The sequence below is a fragment of the Coturnix japonica genome, chromosome 12 (assembly GCF_054131305.1).
Source record: "Coturnix japonica strain WE chromosome 12, WE-NBRP24, whole genome shotgun sequence".
NCBI lineage: Eukaryota > Metazoa > Chordata > Aves > Galliformes > Phasianidae > Coturnix > Coturnix japonica.
This window is the reverse complement of record NC_140674.1, coordinates 18,257,136-18,279,974: the sequence shown is the minus strand read 5'-3', so window position 1 is coordinate 18,279,974 and position 22,839 is coordinate 18,257,136. Positions and strand designations below refer to the sequence as shown.

The window sequence follows — 22,839 nt, the reverse complement described above, 5'->3', positions numbered from 1 at the left end:
CATTTCAGTGGGTACTAATGGTGTTGTATGAGTAAATAAGTAACAGAATCTCTGACTAACATGAATCTGTAAGCACTGTAGGAAATAATGCATGCAGAATATGCAACTAAAATGCTGAACAAATGAATAGTTTTCATAGAAGATATTACAAAGACTTTTTCATGTCATCTGGCATGAGAGCTACCCCTGAATTTATGCCTGTAAATGTCAAAATATCAGTATGCACCAGTGTCATTTGGAAACCTGTCAAATGTACATTTTGCGCTGTCTTGAATTATTTTGTATGTATGTTAAAAAGACATCAAATTATGTTTAAACCAAAGATAAATGATTGCTGTTTTGAATGTCTTTTTTCGGAGAACTGCCTACAAATGAGGATGACATTGGAAATTGTGTGCAGTCACGTTTCCCCAGTACGCAATGATCTAAACCTTAAAATGTATAAATCTTCTGTTGCATGATATCTAGCCAGAATGAACTCTCTAAATATTCCTTCTAGCAAAATTCTTTTATAAATCAGTTGCAATTTATGCTTACATTGCTGTGATGAACAGCAGCTTGTAGATCTCTTCCCAAATAATTTTCACTCAGTTTTTTTCAGAGGATCCAAACACACACAGGACATAAGACAAATAATCTTAGTGGTGTTTATTACAATTCACATCGTTATCTTAATCCATCAAGGAATTGCATGCTGAAACCAGGCACAAGTAGTTTAATTGCATCCATAACTTATGCTGACCAGTACCGGAAAAAACTCTTCATTTCATGATATTATCTGCTAAGGCAAGTCATTACAACCCAGAATACAAACATCTTTTTTTTTTCTTTCTTTTTTTTTTTTTTTCTGGTAACTTTGTGTCCAGTGTTCTACCTAATAACTTTGACCTTATTAATAATTTCATTGATACTTTCAAGATTATATTGGTACTATAATGTGAGAACTTTTAGCCACAATCATATTTAAGCTCTAGTTATCACAACCTGTCTCATTCTTTAGCCCCTCCAAGCATGGCCAAACCATAAATAAGAAAGAGGTAACCAACAACTTTTGCTTCTGCATGCAACAGTGTTGCAAGCTTCATTGCAAACAGTGAGGAAAAGTGATGATGACTTTTTGATTAGGCATTCTGCTGGCAGAGCAGTTTTGGAGTTTCTGAGTGTCGGGTTTTCTCCTTGCATATATAATGTTTGTTTAGTGGGTTGACCACTTCATATCAAATCAATATTTTGTTTTCTCAGTTGTGTTGTCAGAACTTTCAGAATCTGTCCCTCCCAAGTGTTGGGGATTAAGGATTTCATTCCCTAGGGTTCTCTAACAGTAGCTGCAGAAGGACCATCGCTAATGAGCAAATCCACATGAACGTGAATTTGAGGGTTTGTTGTAGTTGTTTTTAAGTAAAAGTGTGATGTACCAGATGCAGAAAATGGAATATGCACATTAAGTTCTGAGTCGTAACTTTATAGATCTCTGTGTTTTGAGAAAATCCCATGAAGAAGATATTCGTGTCAGATTTTAACTGAAGTTTTATGGAAGGAAGAATAGCGATTGTTAAAGAGTCAGAGATGTCCAGTGTGCAATTTTTATGTGCTTCTTGTGCAGGATCCAGAATGTGTAAAATGCTAAACATAGAACAGGTCTTGCCTTTTGGCCACCTGCATAGTATGGATATCAAGTAGCCAAGATGTCTCAGGACATCAGCGGGAGAAAGAAAGTCTGTGGGGATGTAATGGAGAAGGGTTTGCAGCTAGAAGTTAATGCACTTCCCTCGGAAATGGTGACCATCAAGTTATGTTAAGGAATTGTCTCTCTAACTTGGAAGATGTTTTGTCTTGACAAGCCCTTTTAAAGAGAGCATGCTAAGAGCACAAGGGATCTGAACTATTAAGAAATGATCCTGCATGTGTGCGAATGTATGTAATTACTTAATATGGGACTGGTGTGTTCAGCCTTTTTTATCTTTATCACAAAACCTTTTCCTTTTTTCCCCTGTCTCTACACCGTAAGAATTGGCCTCAGAATCTTGAGAGCATGAGACTCCTACTTTAGATACTTGGCTATGAAAACAATAAGCTGTTTAGTTTTGCATTCTACCACAGCAGCTATGTTTTCTATATAAGTGGCATATCACTGCCTATCAATTATATATATATTTCGTATTCTTATCATAAAATGAAAGGTTGATAGGAACTGGTTGTCAGCAACGAGCTATGGTTACTTCCCTTAGGATAATTCTGCACATCACTCTGACAAGACACTTCTGCTGATGCTTAGACTAAATATTGATGTGCTTCCCTCACTTGTCATGCTTCCCTGTGATACTTTACATAGCTCCTGGTTATGTGTACCTTCTGAATACCTGCACTCCTGTTTTCCATTCTCATGACTTTATTCCTTTATTGACTGAAACATTTGGCCTTCTCTTCCAGGGAGAACATCCAAAAGATTGAATATTTTAAAACAAAAAGTTTTCAAAGCCAGTTCTAGAACTCTTGCCTGATAGCAAACATCCACACCCAGAGCTCCTAATTCTCCCATTCTCCAAAGAATTAATGGAGTATAACATTAAAGAAACTGGATAAAGGCTATAAAAACGTGTAGAAAGCATCCTCATCTTTTTACCTTAATTACTGAATAAAATACAACGGTGTACGCTATTTTGGTTTAGCTCAATTACTTCCTTATTCAAAGATAAAAATCGGAATAATCATGGCAGGTGTGAATCCCCAGAAACTGTTATTTTTCATTATCAGACTTTGTGTTTGTATGCTTGTGTATGTTCTGGATTTGTAACAACTCATGTCTGTAGTTGCGTGAGTCAGTAAATTGTTTATTTTCTCAGTGGAAGTTTGCTCAGGACATTGAGGAGCTATTTCCTCCTAATTAGTTCCCCAGATTCCCCTTACAAGAAAAAAAAACAACTTAGGCTTCAAGGAGTCTGTTTGGGGTCATTATTTCCTTGATAAATATACTCTCTGCCACTCCACATTTCCCAAAAGGGAAACTGCAGGGTAGAGCAATGTTGTGTTGCATGTTATATTCCATGATTGGTTCAAATTACTCAATTTACCCAGTATTTTCAAAAAACAATCCTAAATCATCCATCAGTCACATCCTACTTCCAGTGCTGATGCCAGACAGTCATTTTCCCTTAGAGTGTCATTGAACTTGAGCTCTCCTCTGCTTGTTTCATACTTTGATGAACTGGATGGCTGCAGGGATGGGTACTGAGATTTGAGACATTTCATTTAAGACATGGATCGTTGTTTTCTATGTGGTAAAGGAGTGGGCAACAGTAATTTTACTCTTGGTAGGTAGAGATTATTGACTTTTCAAATTTACCATCATATTTTACCAAACCACTCTGCAGAGTTATCAGCTAGGATGCTAGTGCAAAGTGCTTTATATAGTGTAGGCTTTGAATGGGAGGTCGCAACTAAACCTTAAATGAAGTGGAAAGAGGTTGTAATTATATAGCATGTGCTAATGTTGTAAGCACCGTCGTTTAGACCAACAAATACATAGGTCATTTCAAAAGTAATGCCTCTTCTTTATTTCCATGGAAAGGACAATAGATACAAAGAGCACAATAACACTATTTGAAAGAGGAAATTCTCAGCTGCTAAGCACTACTTTTCAACACACAATCAGCACCATTAGCTGTGCATTCTCACCAGCAATAACAAAAGCCTGCATGCTGCATTCTAACCACCTGTACCAGCAGAGGTGACCATGTCTGCCATTGCAGAAATGCACCACCCACTCCCTCGTGCTCACGTCCACTGTTTGGTCTCCATTAACATTCAGCAAACACTGATGAATGTCACTAGGTGCCATTTTTTTTCTGCACTAAGGAATTCAGTTCTACACTTCCATACACACTTCCATATCAGACACCATATTGTCAGACTGTGCCCTTCTGCTGCCCTCTGTCACATGGCAATCGCACATAAGGGGATATTGATGAGAAGGTTCAGCCTCTACTGCCATACCATCACTGTCTGTAGGCCAGCATCATAACATAGGAGGCATTACTATTGGAGCAGACCTTGTACATTGTGTTTATTCTTTGATAACTGCTCACCTCTGTGATTCACAGTTGTCGAGCACAGCTTCATGTTTTCATTTATTTTCTTGGTGCTGGACTCAATCTAACAGAGTTTTAGGCAGCTTGAAACACAAACACTAAATCCTACTAAATCCCAGGGTTTCCTTTTGGCTTTCAGAGATGCCAGATCAGCTGGGCAGAGTGGACACTGCAAGCTAATTAGAATTACAGGTGTGCAGCACTGGACTGCAGCAGGTACATGCAGATGCTCATACAGATGCAGTATTATTCACATCCATGCTGGCCTTACAGCCAAATATTTACAAAACAACAGCTGTCAAGTGCTGTGGAGCTGAATGTGCAGCAGTAGTGCCCGTCACAGGGTCCCACCAGCCAGGACTGTTTAACCCACAGATGGTTATTGAATAAGGAAAACACTGCCTTCAGATAATTCCCCCTCTTCTAAGGGCCACTGCCACGTTTGCTTTGCAAGCAAACACCTCTTCACCCCTCTTTAATTTATGTCATCTTGAAAGGCCAGTATTCCCAGTGCTGAAAAAAAAAATTCTGGATCATTTTAGTGGAAATCTGTTTGGCTTCAGTCTAATTAAAACCTGAAAATACAGGAGGCATAAAATTTTCTACTGATAGAAAATGCGCTTTTTTTTTTTTTTTTTTTTTTTTTTTTTTGCTCTGTGGTTATGAGAATATTTTGCAGGCATCTCTTACATTTGCCTTTGTGCAGTGTGAGCATGCAAGCTTTTCTTGCCAAGCCTCTGAGCTGCATTCGTGCACCACAATCCATGCAGCATCTGTGACCTCTGAGAAGAGTTGTGAGTAAAGAAAAGGAGAAGCTCAGATGCACGCAATTTATGCTTATTACTTAGCATTGAATTGCACCCATCCTACGACACTGGGAGCAGCAGCAGCTTGCAGGAAATGCAGCCACGCCGCCTGCACCCTCTACTGGCTGATGCCCAGACCACAGAAAGCTTTTGCTGTTTTTTTTTTTTTTTCTCTGCAGAAGAAAGCCTGGAATAATAACGCTTTCCCACAAAATAATAATAATAATTTTAAAAAAATATAATAGCGTCATTATTAAAAGTAATAGAAAATTTGGGTCCACTGTATGTCTGGAATAAGAAAGTAAGTGAAAGGTCTGAGAAACAAAAAGCGAGTGAATTTCTTAGTCTTGGCTGAAAACCCATTTGCAGAGAACCACTGTGCTCTCACATTCTCAGCAAGGGAATGCCCAAGTTTGCCACAAGGAGATTAAGCTGTATTGTGCTTATCCGAGACGCCAGAGGCACTGTTCATTAAGTTCTGCAAATGCCAGATGTGGAATAAAAAACTGTATTCTGCAACCAAGACCTTTAGAAATTTCAAGATTAAAATTCAAAATCATGTCTTTCTGAGTGCAGGATTCGGTTTAGCAGCAGAAGGGTATTAGAGAGCATTTGTATGGATTTCACTTTTCAGATGTTTCTGGCAGATCTTGTATAAAGAGCAGCTGAGATTTCCAATGCCGTGTAGAGTGCATATTGTAATATGACCATAGCATGCAGAGGATAATGTGTTCTCCTGGGTTATGACATCAATTAAATAATAAGTTTGTCACCGTTTTTCTTTTGCCTTTTCCTTCTTTTCTGTTCTTCCTTTTCTGTCTGACTTTCTCTTGTCTCAAATACGGTGCACAGTGCAGCAGTGCTGCTTGCAGTTCTCCGGTTGGACTTGGCAGCCACATCCTGCAGAGGTGGTACTGCTGTGTGTGTATGTGCAGCCAGAGACACAACTGCATTGTCCAGCATGCCCCATCGTGCAGCTAGAAGGAAGACTTATGCTGTTGTTGGTCCACTATTAAAACCTGAGAATGAGTAGATGTTGCAGGAATGATATTAATGGGCTGTAAATAATAGCTTGCTTATGCTGTGCTGAGATCAACCAACATCCCAAGATTTGTTCTGCCTTGCGTTTACTTTCTTAATAGTAACTCTGTTTTCAAGGGATTAATGTTCCTTCCCTCCCATCACCTGTTAAAAATGACATTTCTTCAGGTTGTTTAGATTAGGACTTCTTGAGGCCTCTCTGCTTGGGAAATCCATGGCAATTTTTTGTTGTCTCTGCTTTATCTGTATGTTCTTGCCCGTACATGTCTGTTGAAGACAGTGTGGTTTGTCATTGCACAGTGAATCAGATTTCCAGACGTCGCAAGCTTTGAAACACGTTAAGATAAGCAGGTGAATGTATTACTGTTTGTACAATGGTATTTTTATAATGATGCTATCTCCTATTTCTCACTGCTATTGAGGCTGATTAATGCCTGCAGAATACAGGGAGATGTCTTTTCCAGAATTTCATAAACCTGTTATATCGACTTACCCACAAAAACAGCGCATCCCACACAGTCCCCTGGGGCCTGGACTCTTTCAGAGGTCTGTCAATGCCCTCTGCAACACGGAGCAGCTGCACCTGCAGGCGGCTGTGCCAGCCGTGCCAAGCAGCTGGGGCTGGCAGCAGTGAGCGGCTGCTCCACACAGCCTCCCTTCCTCCTCCTCCTCCTCAGTGCAGGGCAATGCCCTGGTGCTGTGAAAATCACACCAGGTTAAATAAAGATGAGGTAGGAAATGTCAAGTATTGCTCTGGGTTTGCAGGTACCTTGGTACCCAAACCGGAGACCACACCAACCTCTTTCGAAGGCAGCTATCGTAGAATGGGTTGACAGTAGTTTACAGCTTTTTAAGTGTGCTTTGAATTGCATCTCTTTTCCAGTTGTCAGGAAATAACTGAGACCACATGGGTTTTAATTAATGGATTGTGTTGTTTGGTGCATCTGAAAAGAAATTTTAAGAAATATCTTTGCAATCTTGGGCTCTCTTGGCTGGGAGCCATAATGAGAGCCAGGCTTAATTATATTGGTCACTGAGTTATCAGTGCAGTCATAACTGGAAGCAAACAGACTCCAATCAAGGCAAGAGAAACTGGAAGCAAAATAATGATATATTTCACAATCATCTTATTACTGACTGATTTAAATGCGGGCCTCAGATGGTTTATCAGTGCTGAGTGTGTGTCAAGGTTTCAGCAAGTCTTAATTCGCAAGAGTTGAAGGTTTATGGAGACTGGCTGCTGAGAAGGGAAAAGATGTTCTTCCTTAAATGCATGCAGAAAACAATTTACTATTTTTACTTGCAAATGCTAACAATCCAGCCTACATTGTTATTTTTCTGCTGAGATCAGGTATCAGGAAACCACCACAGTTCTCTGATGAGGTTCCTCTAACATCCAGTTCATTACACCAATGATGAAGCTGGCTGTGCCATTTCCTTGCTGGGTCAAAAAGAACACAAATTGTATGTGATGTCGACTTCCTTCTTTGGAGAATGTCCCTATATGCTTTAAAATTCATTGTGTCAGAAGCAGTATACAGTATGTACCCTTTTCAACTATCAGCTTAAGCTAATTTAATTGGAAAGTCAGCAATAGATTGGCTTTCACACAGCATAATCAGAAAACGCTTTACATAAACGTTTTTTGTAATTACAAATATGGTCTGGCCCTGTGTTTTTCTATGTTTGGTCACTGCAAACCAAAGTCATGGTGGATTTAGTCTTCAAAGAATAACGGGATTTTTGGAAAGGGGCAGAGACATAAAACTCTTTTAGTCTGAGGGTATTCACAGACATATAGACAAGGAAATGGATTCTATAATTAATTCAGAATTCCCTGGCAAGTGCAGTGTTGTAACGTGTTGTAATCTACTGATTAAGTTCCAGTAAGAGCACTGGCAGTGGCTTTCTTTGTCAATATCTGTCTTTCAATAGCACCCGAAAGAAGCTCAAATTCTGAGTCTCAGAGCATCCATAGGAGGATTATGCTGGTCTGAGCATATGATCCAGGTGGTGCAGCATTAAGGGGTCGCTCAGTAGGAACAGGTTTTGTGTCACCTTTGTGTCACCTTTGTGTCCTGTGAGCTTCCCCCCCATGTCCTCATGAGCTGTGCTGCAGAAGCCCAGTGAAAATGGGCAGTGAGAAGTTAGGGCTGTGTGGGCATCCGATGTCTTCCAGTAAAGCCTTTAATCCAGTAGGGTCCAACCACACAGAGGACTTTGCCATCTATCAGACTATTGGTCAAGGCTGTTAATTACATGAAAAAGTGAAATAAATATACAGTGCAGAGATGCAACATAACCAATTATATATTCCAGTACAAGGTGCTAATGATATAGTGCCAATGTCATCAGGCACAATCTATATGATGTCAGAATACAAATCCTACCCAGTGACATGATGTGCCATTCCCATCACGGGCAGGGAGGAAGAGAACCGCTGACCCTGAGCGCTGAAGTCAGGCGCTGCAGTAAGGACAGATGGGCACGCGCTTGGGGACTCTTGAAGGCAAAGAAATGGATTTAGAGCTGAAACACTTAAACCATGTACTTCTTAGTGTCTTAACCCTTGTTGTGTGAACATCTGGCCGTTTCTGAGTGATGGAGTTCTTTGCGTGCAAGCAAAGCATCATAATTTTAAAATGTAGTTGTTTTAGTATAAGAAAATATTAAGTAAAGCAAGTCATAAGCAACTAATGACAAATGCTTGAAGCAACTGAGGGATGGCCTTCATCCTTCTGAAGAGTCTGTGCAGTGGGAGGAGGGACTGAGTCTTTAAGTGATTCTTCTCTTGACAAGGTTAAGCCAAAAGGACAGCAATAACAAAGCACTTGTGGCTATCTAAAGCAGATTGCAGACAGGTAGTATAATTTTGTTAAAGATTTGACAGTTGGGGGCAGTCCAGAGAATATAAATGGGCAACATAAATAAACTTATTAAAGTCTCAGGCAATCAAAGAAAATATTTAATGATGTTGCTTGCAAGAAACAATTTAATGAGCTGTCTTGAGACAAGCAAATTAGTGAATAATTAGGATCTTATATATGCAAACAATCCCACCTTTTCTACCTATTAAAAAGGTTAATATTCTTTTCTATAATCTTATCAAATCTATATTTGAAAAAGTAATACAATTCAAAGTTATGTTTCACAAGCTATTGAAATTTATGTCAGAGGGAAAAATTCAGAGCAGTAGTACTTCAGATGCATACTTTGTATACCTCACGTATGTACTTGAGCTTAGTTTGCATGTTGGTGTCTTCTTTCTTCTTTTTAGCTTTTCATTGTATGTTTTGTTCTTTTTTAAAAGTTGGGTATTGAGGTGTAGATTGCATGGAGGGCTTCATGTTTTGAAACTCAGGGATGGAGCAAAGAGTTAAATGTCAGAGTATTGCAGGACGCTGGTCTTCAAAACTGTCATGGATACTCAGTCCATGCTAATTTCTCTTTCCCTTCCCATTATTTTAATATGCACAGATAATACATCCGTTGAACTACATGTTAGCTAATGTCATTCTTTAAACCACTTTTGCATTCCTTAGATTTTAATAAAACTATGCTTCCTTGGCATGCAGTACACTGAATTATATTATGCAATGTTCTAATTGATTACAAACTCTTCTCCCCCTTCTTTCCAATGAGTCCAAACACTACATGTGTTTGTATACATATGTATGTGCATGTATGTGTCAATAACTCCCAGCACCAGGGATGGGGCAGAACAAAAGCAGTGCTGTCTGTGAACTGGTACCATGCAGCAGCTGTGTAAGAGGGAAGGAAAGAAAATCTCAGTGCTCAACAGCATCTTAGCGTCATTTCTGCACAAGCCAAGATGGGTTTACGTCAGGTGAAAGACTGACTGCCAAAGGTGGGATTGTTGTAAGTGGGATGGAAATCATCTCCCTCCAAAAATGTTCTGGTAGGGGGGTAAATGGTTGGAGTTTTCTGTGTAGGTGACAGCAGACAATAAATGTATGGATTCTTGGAGCACTCCAATGGTTGCTCCCATGATGGCCCATGGGGAAGATGCATGCATCCTCCTTGAAGGAATAGGAAGCAAAATGCACACAGCTGGATTCCACCAGCTCATCAGATGGAAACAAGGGTGTACTTGCTTTTTGTCAGCATTTCAGTGCATAAAAAAAAAGACACCCAAAAAACCAACCAAACAAGCCAAAGATAAAATTTCTCCAGGCTGTGTTATAGATAGGGAATGGCAGAATAGCTCACCTCATATTGCACTTGTTGTTGAGAGTTTGTAGACTGTAGGCTGTCTGTGGCTGGTGGCAAGTGATTGATATTCATATGCACATTTTCTATCTGGTTTTGAAATCTTTTTTTTTCCCCTAGAGTTCCCTTGAGAATAGCTTAACAATGTGCACAGCACTGTGCTATCAGCAAAGATTGTGCCTTTTCCCCCTGTGTAAGAGCCGTACGCTTTCAGCTGCAGTGAAAGAGTTAAATTTCACAGTGCTGAAGGATGCTGGACTTTGACAATTAATCATGAACTATTATAATTATTGATACTTACTAGGTGAAAAATGTGCCCAAGACAGAATGATTGCAGTACACAGAAATGTCACAGGATGAGCTGCTGCTGTGTGCTGTCATCCCTGCCATGGACACTTAGATATAGATCCTCAGTGGGACCTGGAGACGTAAATAGCTGCATGTGGCCAGGGCTGGCCTTTGCTCTGCTGGGATGTGCTCATAGGTGAGGGCTGTGACATCAAACCCCACACTGGGATCCTACCTTTGTGGGAGTGTGAGCAGGCGTGCTGTGTTGGGCCAGTGTCTGTTGTGAAACGAGGTGGCTGTCAGCACAACAAAATAGGGGGTTTAACACAGTGTGGAGGGGATTCTCTCCTAAAACAACAGGAGATGTTAATGAGCTCTCTCCAAGAGGCTTAACTGGGGATGCTTAGAATCTTTTAGTGTGTGGTTGTGTCTGTTCTTAAACATGAAAAGACCTTTCAGCATTCAAATGACTATTTTCCTTCTGATCTGGCCTTCTACACACCAACTTTCATTCTCTGCTGTGCTCCTAGAAAACACGAAGGACTGGAGACTGATAATTCTCAATTAAAGATAAAAATTAAGCAGCGAGAAACACATTATGAAAAAGAAAAAAGGAATAGCAGAAAGAAATCACATCAGTAGCCCCGTATTTTGTGTGTGCTGACGGTCTGAGTAAGTAAGAGATGGTTGCTTACTCAGTGATGCCCGTGTGAAACATCAGAGCGTTGCACGCGGCTATAACTCGCTGTGCACACGCACGCAGGTGCTCACGGCTGCTCCGTTTCGCATCGGTCACGCGAGGGGCTCCGCTCGGCCGTGCAGCCCTTGGAGGGGGCTCGAGCCCCTTCTCGTGCCTCGGAGCCCCCGCGTGGGGGCCGGGGGTGCCCGGTGGGTGGGGGGGAGCGGGGCCGGGGCGGTGCGGAGGGGCCGGGGCTGTTCGCCGCGCTGCCGCTGGGGGTATCTTTGTACCATTTTTCATCCAGCAGCAATTTGGAGTGGAAACGTGTAATAGGGGGGAAAAAAGCAGGGTTCTCGGCGGTATCGGCGAGCCGTGCAGCCAGGAGCCAAAAAAGATTAGCGGCCCCCCCCGCAGCCACGCTCATCCCCACTTACACACACATACACACACACACACGCACATCTTCGCGGCACCGCGCTCACCCGCCGGACATCGAGCGAAAGGGATTCGTCTGGAGGGCAATTTCGGATCGGGGGAGATCTATTGGATTAGGAGGATTATCTGCCTGCAGACGGAGAGAAGTAGCGTTTGATCATTTCTATTGCTTGCCTGATGGTCGGATTTAAATGGAGGTGGCTCGGCACGGATGAGGCTGAATTCCGGATGGGGATTTCCAGCCCCCCCTCCCCTCGCTCCGATCCGAGGAAAGGGGAGAAAAATATCTCACAATCAATATAATTCGGAAGCGTCCGGGGCACGATTGGGAAACCTCCAGCTCCCGGCGGCTCGGAGAGAGCCGGAGGAGGAGAATCCGATGAATTACAGTTTCAGCGGGGATTGCAGAAAAGCGGCCGCGAACTGGTAAATACTTTGATGCTGTCGGCGTGCGGGGCGAGCTCGGGCCGGGCTGGGGATGGGCTGCGGGGGTTGGGATGGGGTCGGGATGCGGGAGCCCGGCTGAGCCCACGGGTTGCGCGAGGACGGTGTGGGGCTGAGCCCGGAGGTGCGTGTGCTGTGCCCGAGGCGCCGCGCGGTGCTGCAGCCGCCCGGGGAGCGGAACCTCGGGGGAGGCTGCGGGGAGGAGGAGGAGGAGGAGGAAGGGGGGTGGGGGGTGCTGCAGGGAGATTTGCACGCGCACATCTGCCCCACGCGGCCACCCCGGCGAACTTTTCCTCCCCGCTGCCCCCAGGGCCGCGCTCCGCCGCTTCCTGCGGCCGCTCGGTGCCGGCCGGGTGCGGGCACTGCCTCCTCCGGGCAGCGCCGTGCGGGGGCTGAGAGCTGCTCCCCCCTCACCCCCACAACACCCCCCCCCCCTTCCTCCCCCTTCTTCTTTTCCTGACGGTTGCTCTCGTCTCATCTTGCAGAAGGAAAATCAATTTTCAGCAGGTTTAATTAAAATTAATCAGTCAAATTACTTAATATTAATTGACTTATAATTAAAGCCAGAAAGTTACCTTGGAATCAGCAGAAAGGATATTATCTCAAATCATTTTAAGGATGCGTATGGTTCCAGATCAATTACATTAAAATAATTGTTTAAATAAAGGAAAACAGAGCCTCATTACAGCAGTGCGTTCTTGCAGCTGCAGGTGACACAGCCTGGACAGGCCATTTTCTCCCATAAATGTGCTGACCTTTCCAAGGAACAGCATCTCAGTTTGACGCTGCTTTTGCTTTCTGGAAGGCCACTTTGGTTGAGCTCTAACAACTGTGGCATTAACGACCACTGGTATAAAATACCTTACAGATGGTATAAATACCGAAGTGCTTTTAGCACGTTGAGATGTTCTTTGGTTTGGAAATAGAGCAGATTTTTAGTTAGCTATTTTAATTCCCAGCGGAAGTGTAAGAAAACATACAAGGAAATATTCTCTTTTTGACTGCTGACTTCCAGTGTGGCAGTATTTGCACTTGTCCATAGCCTCAGTGGGGCCGGGTTGCACCGCTGCATTCCAGAGATCACTCATGTCTGAAAACATGTATCTGTGATAAGGCTCCAAATAACTTTTTTGGGCTCCTTGAATACCTGCAATGCTTTTTATCAGCGTGTTTGTTTGTTGTTTTTTTAAATTATTTTTTGTTATATATATATATATATATATGTAATTTTTATTTTTACTGTCAGAGCACTTCTGATGCATCTAGATGTTATGCTTGCTGAAGGAGCAACACTGTGAGCTTTGGGAACTTTTCTCCCTTTTTCCTTCTGGGCTGGCTTAATCTGAAGCAAAGGATACTTATGAAATTGCATGCACTTTATTACAGGCACCTGACAAGTGCAAGACCAAGCGTGATACAAATGAGCATGTAAAAATAGAGCTCATTACTCAGGGCCCTGATTTTCAGAGATACTGATTCCCATTGACTGCACTGAGACTTGTGTGGGCTCAACAGCTGTAACACGCAGCCCACTTTCGCATCTTTGAAATTAGATTTGCAGACTGGGAGCCAAGAGCTAAGTAGCCATGTTTGGAAATACTGCTTGGATGGTTCTTTCTTTTACTTTCTTTTTCTTTTTTTCCTTCTCCCTCTGGTGTGTGATGCATGGGCAAAGAAGGATGCTTCTTAGTTACTGGTGATAAATGGCAACAGTTTTCTTAGCTACAGATTGCAGCAAGGTAGCAGTTTTGCAGTAAGTGCTCGAGGTGTCCTTAAACACATGCAACAATTCTCATTTATTTCGTGTATTTGATATGAGCCACATGCAGGCTGCAGGGAGAAAAATGAGGCGGAGGATAATCGCGCTAAGTGTACTAGGAAGCAGGATTTGGCTCAACACCTCTGTTTTGTGATTGAATGAAGTAGCAGCGAAGCCATCAGAGAGTGTTCAGGCTGTTTAAGGCAGTACCTTGCGTGGAAGTGAGCAGGGATGTTGACTTGCTGCTGCTTTGGGTATCTCACCTCTTTCTCTATGGTATGGTAAGGAGATGCCTGGCTGATGGCACTGAAACACCCTTAACGAAGTGGGCTTGCTCAGGATTATTTGGCTGGAGGTGGAGCAGGCTGCTGAGGAGGGTTATTTAAAGACTGGGATGGAGCTGTAGGCAGATAAATTGATTTGCAAATGAATGTAAGATTCGAACATGGTAATGATGACAGTTTTATTTTGTATCAGTTTGCATATTTAATATCCACTGGCACATACACAAGCACAAACCACTGTAATTGTTCAAATGGAGTCTGGGGAAAAGAGAAGAAAGCAGAGGCTTAGATATGGTCTTAGTTTGTAATGGATTGGCATGCCTTTCTTTATTAAAAGCAAATACACATTCCTTTCTAATAGAGACGTGGAGCTGTATTACAGATCCTTGGCTAGCTTTGAATTATTTGTTTGCTGTCATATTTATTATGTTTTTTTAATCACATGAAAAAGAAACTGTTTAAAAATTAAGTAGTGAAAAGGAAGAGCAAAAGGAGACAGACATTCTTTGAAAGCAAATAGTGAAAAGACAATATTTTGCCAAAGATTCAGTAGAAACCTTTGGGTATTTCTTTTAATAAAAGATGGGCAGTAATCAATCTGATCCAGTAAACAATGTAATTTCTTGTTAGTCCCAGAGATTCGTCCACGATAAATATAATGGGGAGTGACAAAAATAGATCCTGACTGCTGAATAAATGCTGTTATAAAAGCACATTTTCATTACAGCAGCCCTGCTTCTGAGCTCTGCATCAGCAAGGAATGTGCATGCAGAGAGAGATGCCTCCTTGCTCCCTGCTTGTTGCAGAGGACTTTGTGTGGGAGTGGTGGGGAGATTGGAGATGTAAAAAAGGGGCTGATGTGCAAACTTCAACAAGTTATATATTGTCTCAGTGTGGATACTGAAACACATCCTGTTGTTTTAATGACAGGTGATGACTTACCATTCCCTGGATGTCTATTGAATTCTTGCAATTACAAGGGGATATCATGTTGAGTTCTTGGTGACTCAGCTGCATGTTTTCACCCCCCTCTGGAGACCCCACTTTTTCCAACAAACTTCATTCTCATAATTATGAATCACAAGTTAGTGATGTGCTGTTTGTTCCCCATAGAGAACACATGCCTGGCTAGCAACTTACTACCATGGTTGAGGTTTCCCATGCACCCACTCTAAGACCCCACTTTGCTCTTGAAAAATAGAGAGGTGGTGTCAGGAGAGGCACCCTAGGTGTGAAACCATGGGGCACAGCACCTGCTGTCTGCATCCTTCTGGTAATCCAGCCATGTTCAGATCTGCACCATGTACCTCAATGTGATTTTTTTTTTTTTTCCCTGCTGCCAAAGGCAAATTATAGATGAGGCCATTAAAAGAAAAGCAATTGGAGCTCCCTTCCCCCCATTTGTTGAATTCCTCTATTTTGTTCTTGTAACATTTTCTGCATAATCAGTTTTAGTGCTGCCTTTGGGTAGTCTGCTACTTTCCATTGATGCTTGGTTAGGTCTTCTGCACCATTATAAAGGAGAATCTAATGCTTTGAAATTAGCAACACGTGCATGTAAAATCATAAAAATGATCAAGGACACTTTAAAATATTATATTTCAAGTGACTCATATCCTTTTAACCAAGCAGTGAACTTAAATGGCAATGTAAAATATATTTTCTAAATCTACTCCATCACAACCTGCCTAGAGATGCCATTAACCCACTTGTTGAACTGGTTCTGGGAATTTAATGAGGGGGAATACTTTTATGTTGTGTCTTGTACTCTTACTTAATTCCATCTCTCTGAAACTTTTCACTGCAGTACCTGAACTGCAGATATTTCTTTAACTATCCCCTTCCCAATCCCATCCACCAGTTTCCAAAAATGAAAGCCACTTGTAAGTGATGAAGTGTTGGATAGGCATATAGTGTTAGAAACATTCAGGAGGGAACAACTACTTTCAGAGATGCTCTTGCTGTAAAACACAGAGGATATTTTGACAATTTCAGACCTGTGAAAAATAGATGGTGTGGGGTGGAGCTTTGTTTCTCCAGACTGGTTCTTCCACTGGAGACTGAATCCCTGAAATAGTCACTGCTGGGTTAGGAAGCACTTCTGTCACTGGAGTCGTGGTCACTGTGACCGGGATGTGGCCACAGGCGGCTCTGGGGCTGGCTGCCATAACTTAAAGGAGTGTCTCTTTGGCAGAGAGTAGGAGAGAATGATACCGGGACAAGGAGCTGAAGAATAGGAGCTACACGTGAAGTGAGATGGGAGGAGTAAATCTTTGCAGACATTTAATAGTGTTATATTCTAAGCTTTTGGAAAATTTTATTTGAAATTTTTTTACAGCGGTAAATATAGTCTGTGCTCCATCCTATTTCTATTTCGTGTGAGAGAAAAATTCCCCGTCTATGGCACAACACTTTACTGCTACCATTACTGCAGACTTTATAGATCAGAGATGTGTCAGCATGTTAGCTTTAGCTGTAATGCTTTTTTTGTGTGAAACCTTATGGGCCTTGCAGCCACTTTCTCATACTGACACTCATAAAACGTTCAAGTTCTCATATTTATTATTTAATTTGCTTCCTATATAAAGCAACAGAGCACTTCAATACATGAATGTGAAGCTAAAAATGAAAGGCAGGCATGAATGGGACTAATGAGTTTTAATAATGCACATATTAGAAACCGCTAAAGGAAGTTTAATTAAGAAAAACAAGTTAAGCATGAAATTCATTTTGGAAGAAATGCAAGTAAAGTCACAGATGTACAGAATGCTCCATCACAGGAAATGGACTCTCAAGTTGATAGATCCCTATGATGCCAACATTGCACTCCAAATGTAGTGTGTACTCCACAGCTCTGTAAGCATGGTAACATCATTCAAGAGCACTTTTGTACTTGTATTAGAGATACTGGATTTATGATTAACAAATTATATTTGTACCTCTGTGGTTTTTAGAATGGGTTGGAATTTGACCTCGATTGCACTGAAGGAATTGAGACCAGGAACAGATCCAGTAAGGTGAACATTTGCTGTGTTGGTGCCACAAGGAAGTTTGTTGCCTTTTTTTTTTTCTTTTTAATTCATCATATTAAAAAGCTAGCTATTGATCTAGCTCTATAACAAGATTTTTGTGTGCTTTAGAAGTGTTATTATATATTAGCCAGATAGCAGAGCAATTGGTAGACAAATCCAAGTTCATTCCATTATCTGTGTTTTCGGAGTTCTCTGCAAAGAAAAGGTATAAACTGCATTTTAGCTTTTTGTATTTTTATTTTTATTTTTATTATTTAATCTTGAATTCTTAATAACTGAAATAGGAAAATCAAAGTGGCATCTTTCTTCTGAATCTGATACAGAAGTTTGCCTCACGTGATGATCTTCCATTAAAGATAGTATTGTAGTTGATATTATAACTGTATTAAAAGAAGCTAACAAAATCCAGTTTATTTTTCTCCCATGATTAACAATAGTGAACCAAGGGTTGCTCACAAATGTAGATGAGGTAATGAACTCTGTTACTAACTTGAGAACATTTTCACCTGCAAGGGATGCTGAAAGAACACCTCCTTTCAGGGCCCTCCATGCCCACCTGATCGCTCCAGCAGAGTATATCAAGCTCTGATGTACTCTGCTAACACTAAGCTCTGGTATACTCTGCTACACTTTTGATACTTTTGGTATCAAAAGTGATCACTTTCATAAAGTTTTAGTTGGAGAAAGTTAGATGAACTTGGCTTTACGGTGTACCCCAATGTGTAACTACAGTGTATGCCAATTTCATTATTGGAGATCATAGATGAGAGACAGATGTTGAATATTTGTTTTTCTCTAGCGTGACCTATGGTTAACAGGAATTCAGTTCAGTTTCTAGAGTAGGTCAAAAACTCTTCATGTCCTGAAGCACACTACTACCATCAACACAATAGCCATCTGATCATTTGCTAGAATAGCTCTAGCACTCAAATCTGAGTATAAATGTGGTCCATTTAAGAGTTAACCATAAGCTGCTAAAAGGAATAAAGGTTCACTTCAGTGCCCATTATATTCCACGCCAGTGCATCTGTCATTTTTAATTTAAATCTGTATTACTTAGCTGTCTAAAACTTTACACATAAGTGACAGAGTTACCCATTCTTTCTGTTATGGGTAAAATCACCATTTCCTTACCTACTTACTGTGCAAAATGTCAGATAACTACAGTCCACATTAACAAATTGTAGCCAACTTCTGGTATTATAAACAATTACTTTAGCTAAGAAGTAGAACTATTTTAAGAAAATGACTTATTGATATGAGTAAATGGAAGATAATAAGGATGGAGTGACCCTCTTCTTTCCATACGTTTAATTTGTCTAATTCAGAAACACTGGAATAGAGAATTAAGATCAGAAGTCTTATTTTGGCAAACCAAGATGCAGAAATTATTTAAAGAGACCTTTTGATCATGAAAATGCTAATTAATAATGAGTTAGCATTAGTGAATATTCCTGCTAATGGGGAAGAACAAAAATATAGTGAATCTGAAAAGTACATGGCAATTTAAATGAGTCTTACATCATCTACTCAATTTAACTCAACTTTTCATTAACTTGTGCTTCATTGTGTTGAATAATATATCCGTATATATATATACACTTGTAGTTTTTCCTAATTTGGTTGTAAGGTTTTGTGTACAAGAGGTACTGTTAAGTAGAAGCAAACGTGAGAGTTTCATTGAGGAATCAGATCCTCTGATCTGTGAGTGATATATTGACACAGCTTGAAGCATTTGGAAATCCCTACCCCTGGATTGTTTGCAGACCTGTGTAGCATAGCACTTGTAATCTCATACTAATGTGGGCTGGGACCGTGACCCCATCAGAATAATGTCTTATTTGTATCCTTGTTGGCAGTTTCAGCAAAGGCCATGCATGTCAATAGGTTTGGATCTGTAGCTGCTTTCTGAAGCTGCCCAGACCCCCTCCAGATCCGCGCCTTTCTGAGGCGCATGAGACTCAGGACTGCACTATCTTATCATTGCACAGACCTGCTTTTTATAAAGAAAATAATTTCTTGAACTAAGCAGATGTAAATCCCTTCCTTCAACCGAGTACCTATGGAAGTACCCAAAAGCAGGGTCTGTTTCCAAACACAGCAAGAAAATACGTGTTATTTGAAACAACACTTCCCTTTACCAACTTGAAATGTGAAGGAAGAGATGGGAAACTTCATGATACGTCTCTGGAGGATAAGCCTGATCATGTTGGCAGTCAGTGTGTCACACCGATCCGGTGTTCACCCTGGTTCAGAGTTGTCCCTTTAATGGCTTTTGTTTCGCTGCCCGTGTTCCTGTTTGGGATCATAGCGTTCTTCAGAACACAGGTTTCCTTTTAGAGACACAAAACATCTTTAGGCTCTCAGTCGTAAGTAGAGACCTTTGTAAGGAAAAACGGATGCAAATGCAGTTGATTCTGCAAAATTGTATTTGCGTTTTGAGACAAAGCAGCATTGTATGATGTTCAAAACCCTTACAATCACTTTCTATGAATATTTGTGCAATTGGGATTTTGCAGTAAAATTGGAGTGGAAAGGAATTTTTAAGCACAAATATCAAGTCATAGAGTACATCTTCAACTAAAAAGAAAACAGCCAGTGGTGTAAAGACTAAATAATGCCCAGCATATGGCCAGGAGCACCAAGTCCCACTGAAGGTTTTATTAATCTGTTGGAGCTATTGACAGGTGGTACAGTTCAAGGCATCCCTTAAGATTTGAAGCTCTGTGCGAGAGTGACAAAGAGGAGTTTGGCTGCTGCAGTTTGCAGCAGATGCGACTGGTTGTGGGATGCCCTGTGTCATTGGAAATGCAAAGATACTCTGAAGTTATCTTGGGTTGTTCGCTCCTCAGCATACTAAATGCTGTTCTAAAGCATTTCAGCATCTGAGCTATAAAGTAATTTAAATTCAGAAAGGAAGATAATCAAATAATGGATGATAGAAAAAACCTCTATATAGCATAGACTGTTCCAAAGACCGTGAAAGACTTTATCAAATACCTTTTACAGTAGAATTCATTTGCGTTACCACAGGGAACAATTGTGATCCTCACATCTAGACAATAAAAAATCTGAAAATGCTTCTCCTTGTCCTCCTCAGATCTACAGTACTCTGCTGCTAAAGCTTTATACCTTGGCTCAAACTGATCATCTCTGCTCTTTGGTTTATTGTGCTGCTCATCTCCCTGATTATTCCCCTTCCTGTTAATTGCTTCTGTCTCACTGACTCCTGATCGGTTCTTAGGAGTCTGGATACCACGGGAAAGTCCTATTTAGATCATCTGCTGGAGGACTAAGGAAAATTTTGTGTCCAACATTGATGCTGAGCAACTAAGACAGCTAAGCTCCGGGCTGGCATCCCCATTTTGCCTTCCCACTTAGTTCTGGATATACAATTTTGACACAAAATTCTCAAAAGATCTGAGCAGTCTCAGTCTCCTTATTTGCGTGAGTTGTTACTGCTGTAGCCTTGGTGCGACCAGCAATGGGCTCAGGTGTTTGACCTGTTTGACTCTCAACAATAAACTGTTGCCGAATGGGGAAAAGTGCAAACCTGGAATTCAAGTTGTGAGCACAATGCAAATCTGTTGATTCCAACTTTGCAAAGCCTCGCAGTTTATTGCCTTGCGTGGCTTAAAAATCTATTCACTGAAGCTAGCTAGTACCCAAAAATTAATTAATGAGAATAGCCAAACAATTTAGTCTTATCAGTTTAGTTCAGTTCCTGCAAAACTTCATCCAAGGGAAGCAAACCTGAACTTTCAGTCACAGCAGAGATGTTCAGGTGCAGCAGCAAGATGAACGAGCTTAAAACTGAAGCCTGGCTCTATGATTTGCTTTGAATTTAAATAACTTATTCAGAACTGAAATTATTATTTAAAGAAAAATATCTCACCCAAGTCTTACAGTCTGAAATATATCTCTGTTCTGATTGACTCCTGTGATTTCCATCGTTGTTGTTAAAACTGACTGCTTTAGGTAACAAAAGTGGGTTAGAAAGTAGTCTTAGAGCTCAAAACCGGTCTATATGTTATAGTGTGAATTGTTCCATCTTTCCATGATGTCCATTTCCACTGCTGCACATCAACTCAGAGCAGCAAAGCTGCTTGAAGTGGCTTCTGCTCCAGCACCTGTCCTCCTCTGTCTTTCCTTTTTCTCAAGCAATATCCCACTACCTTCGAAATCTGAAATGTGGCAAAGCAACAGCTTACTGAGATCCAATTGTTCGCATGCCATTCTGTTCACATTTATTAAACACATACGTTAACACATGGGAATTATTTTCTGCAGCTAAATTGGTGTGTTTCCAGTAAACACAGAGAAGTTTGAAGCTGGAGAATGAAGGGCATAAGCCTGTTTGTTAATGTGGTTTCACAGTGAAGGTGTTAGAATTAGCAGAGAAAGAAAGGGAGAGAGAAAACTGTGGAAAAGCTTCATCTATCTCCTTATTGCCTCCTGAGATAGATTGTTCAGAGCTAAAGGAATGCTAGACGTGAACCAAATCTCCTGCTGTCCTATATAGCTTTTACAATCTCCTTTTTAATAACCAAAACTGCAGGGTAGTCTGACTATTAGACAAGCCGTTCTTTTGAATTCTCTTTCCAATGTGTATAGACGTGATAAAAAAAACAACAATTCTCATTAAAACTGCCAATGCTCTTCAAAAGCAGGTGGTTTAAAATGTTTCCTATGCAAAGCAAAACACTTCTCCTGTGCTTTACACACTGCTTAATAGGGAGCGTAAGATTACACTGCTATGTTGTGTATAACACTGCATTTTAAATAATAGGATATTGTAAATCGTGTTAGAAATATGTTTAACATGCATATGGAAGATGTAATGATATGCACTGAGTAATGTTCAGAAGTGCTGGAACACAGCCTTGTGTGACAACCTCTGAGCTAACGTGGTTGAAAATAGAGTCTGGAATTTGAGATTATGCAATCCCTGATCCTAACTGTTGATTTTTCCAGGATACTGTTCAGTCAGTGTGTGGGTATATGAAAGATAGGATTTCCACTGCCCTGTGGGAGTGTTTCTTGTTTATACTGTAAAATAAGAGTGGTGGGAATTGAGCGTGTTCATGGTGCATTTTCATTTGTGAGTAGTTGAAAAGGAAGGCGAGATGGGTCTGAAGTAAACACTGTGATACACTGCTCCATCCCTAATGTGCCTGCTCATACCCTTTTCCTGACCAGTTTTCAGGGACAAACCCTGATGTCCAGTCATAGCTCTGTGCAAATCCAGAGTTTACATTCACTTTGGTGGGAGCAGAATGTGGGCCTTCATCATTACTGTGGCTGTTTCATGCTGCCATGATTCGGGTGCATTTCATTAGCTGTTTGAAATTTGAGGGATGAGAACACCATACGAAGCATGGTAATTTGTGTTATTCTTATAAAGATGTACCAATTGTCCTGATGTTTGAATCAGAAGTTGCATTGTTAAATGAACAAATGTTTGTATGTATTGTCATCTGCTTTGGATGAAATAAAAAGCATTTGAATCTTCTGTATGCCTGTATATCTTAATTCATTCTTTTACTTTAAAAAAGTAATTACTTTCTTTTTGGTAACTAGTGCAAATAAGGTGGGAATTGATTTTGAGATGATTTGGTTGAATAAAATATGAGCATAAACACGTATTTAATGGGGCCTGGCAGCAAAGTGCTTATTCTTGTCAAGGTGAATTTTAAAAACATGTTTCCTATCAGTTCTGTTTCTTCTGAAAAAATTTGTGTAAATTCAACAGG

The 22,839-nt window shown here is 40.8% G+C and overlaps 1 protein-coding gene across 15 annotated transcripts in view; it reads left to right on the top strand.

Moving 5' to 3' along the window:
* The window catches only part of NLGN1 (neuroligin 1), a 431,043-nt gene that overhangs the window by 144,894 nt on the left and 263,310 nt on the right, over positions 1-22,839 (top strand). For 7 of the 15 annotated variants that reach the window (XM_015871908.3, XM_015871907.3, XM_015871906.3 and 4 more), the window contains exon 1: positions 11,446-11,993. The exons of the other annotated variants lie outside the window; for them this stretch is intronic. The gene's annotated coding sequence lies outside the window, so the exon portion shown is untranslated. Of the gene's footprint in view, positions 1-11,445; positions 11,994-22,839 lie in introns of those variants that run through there. 15 annotated transcript variants of the gene reach the window in all.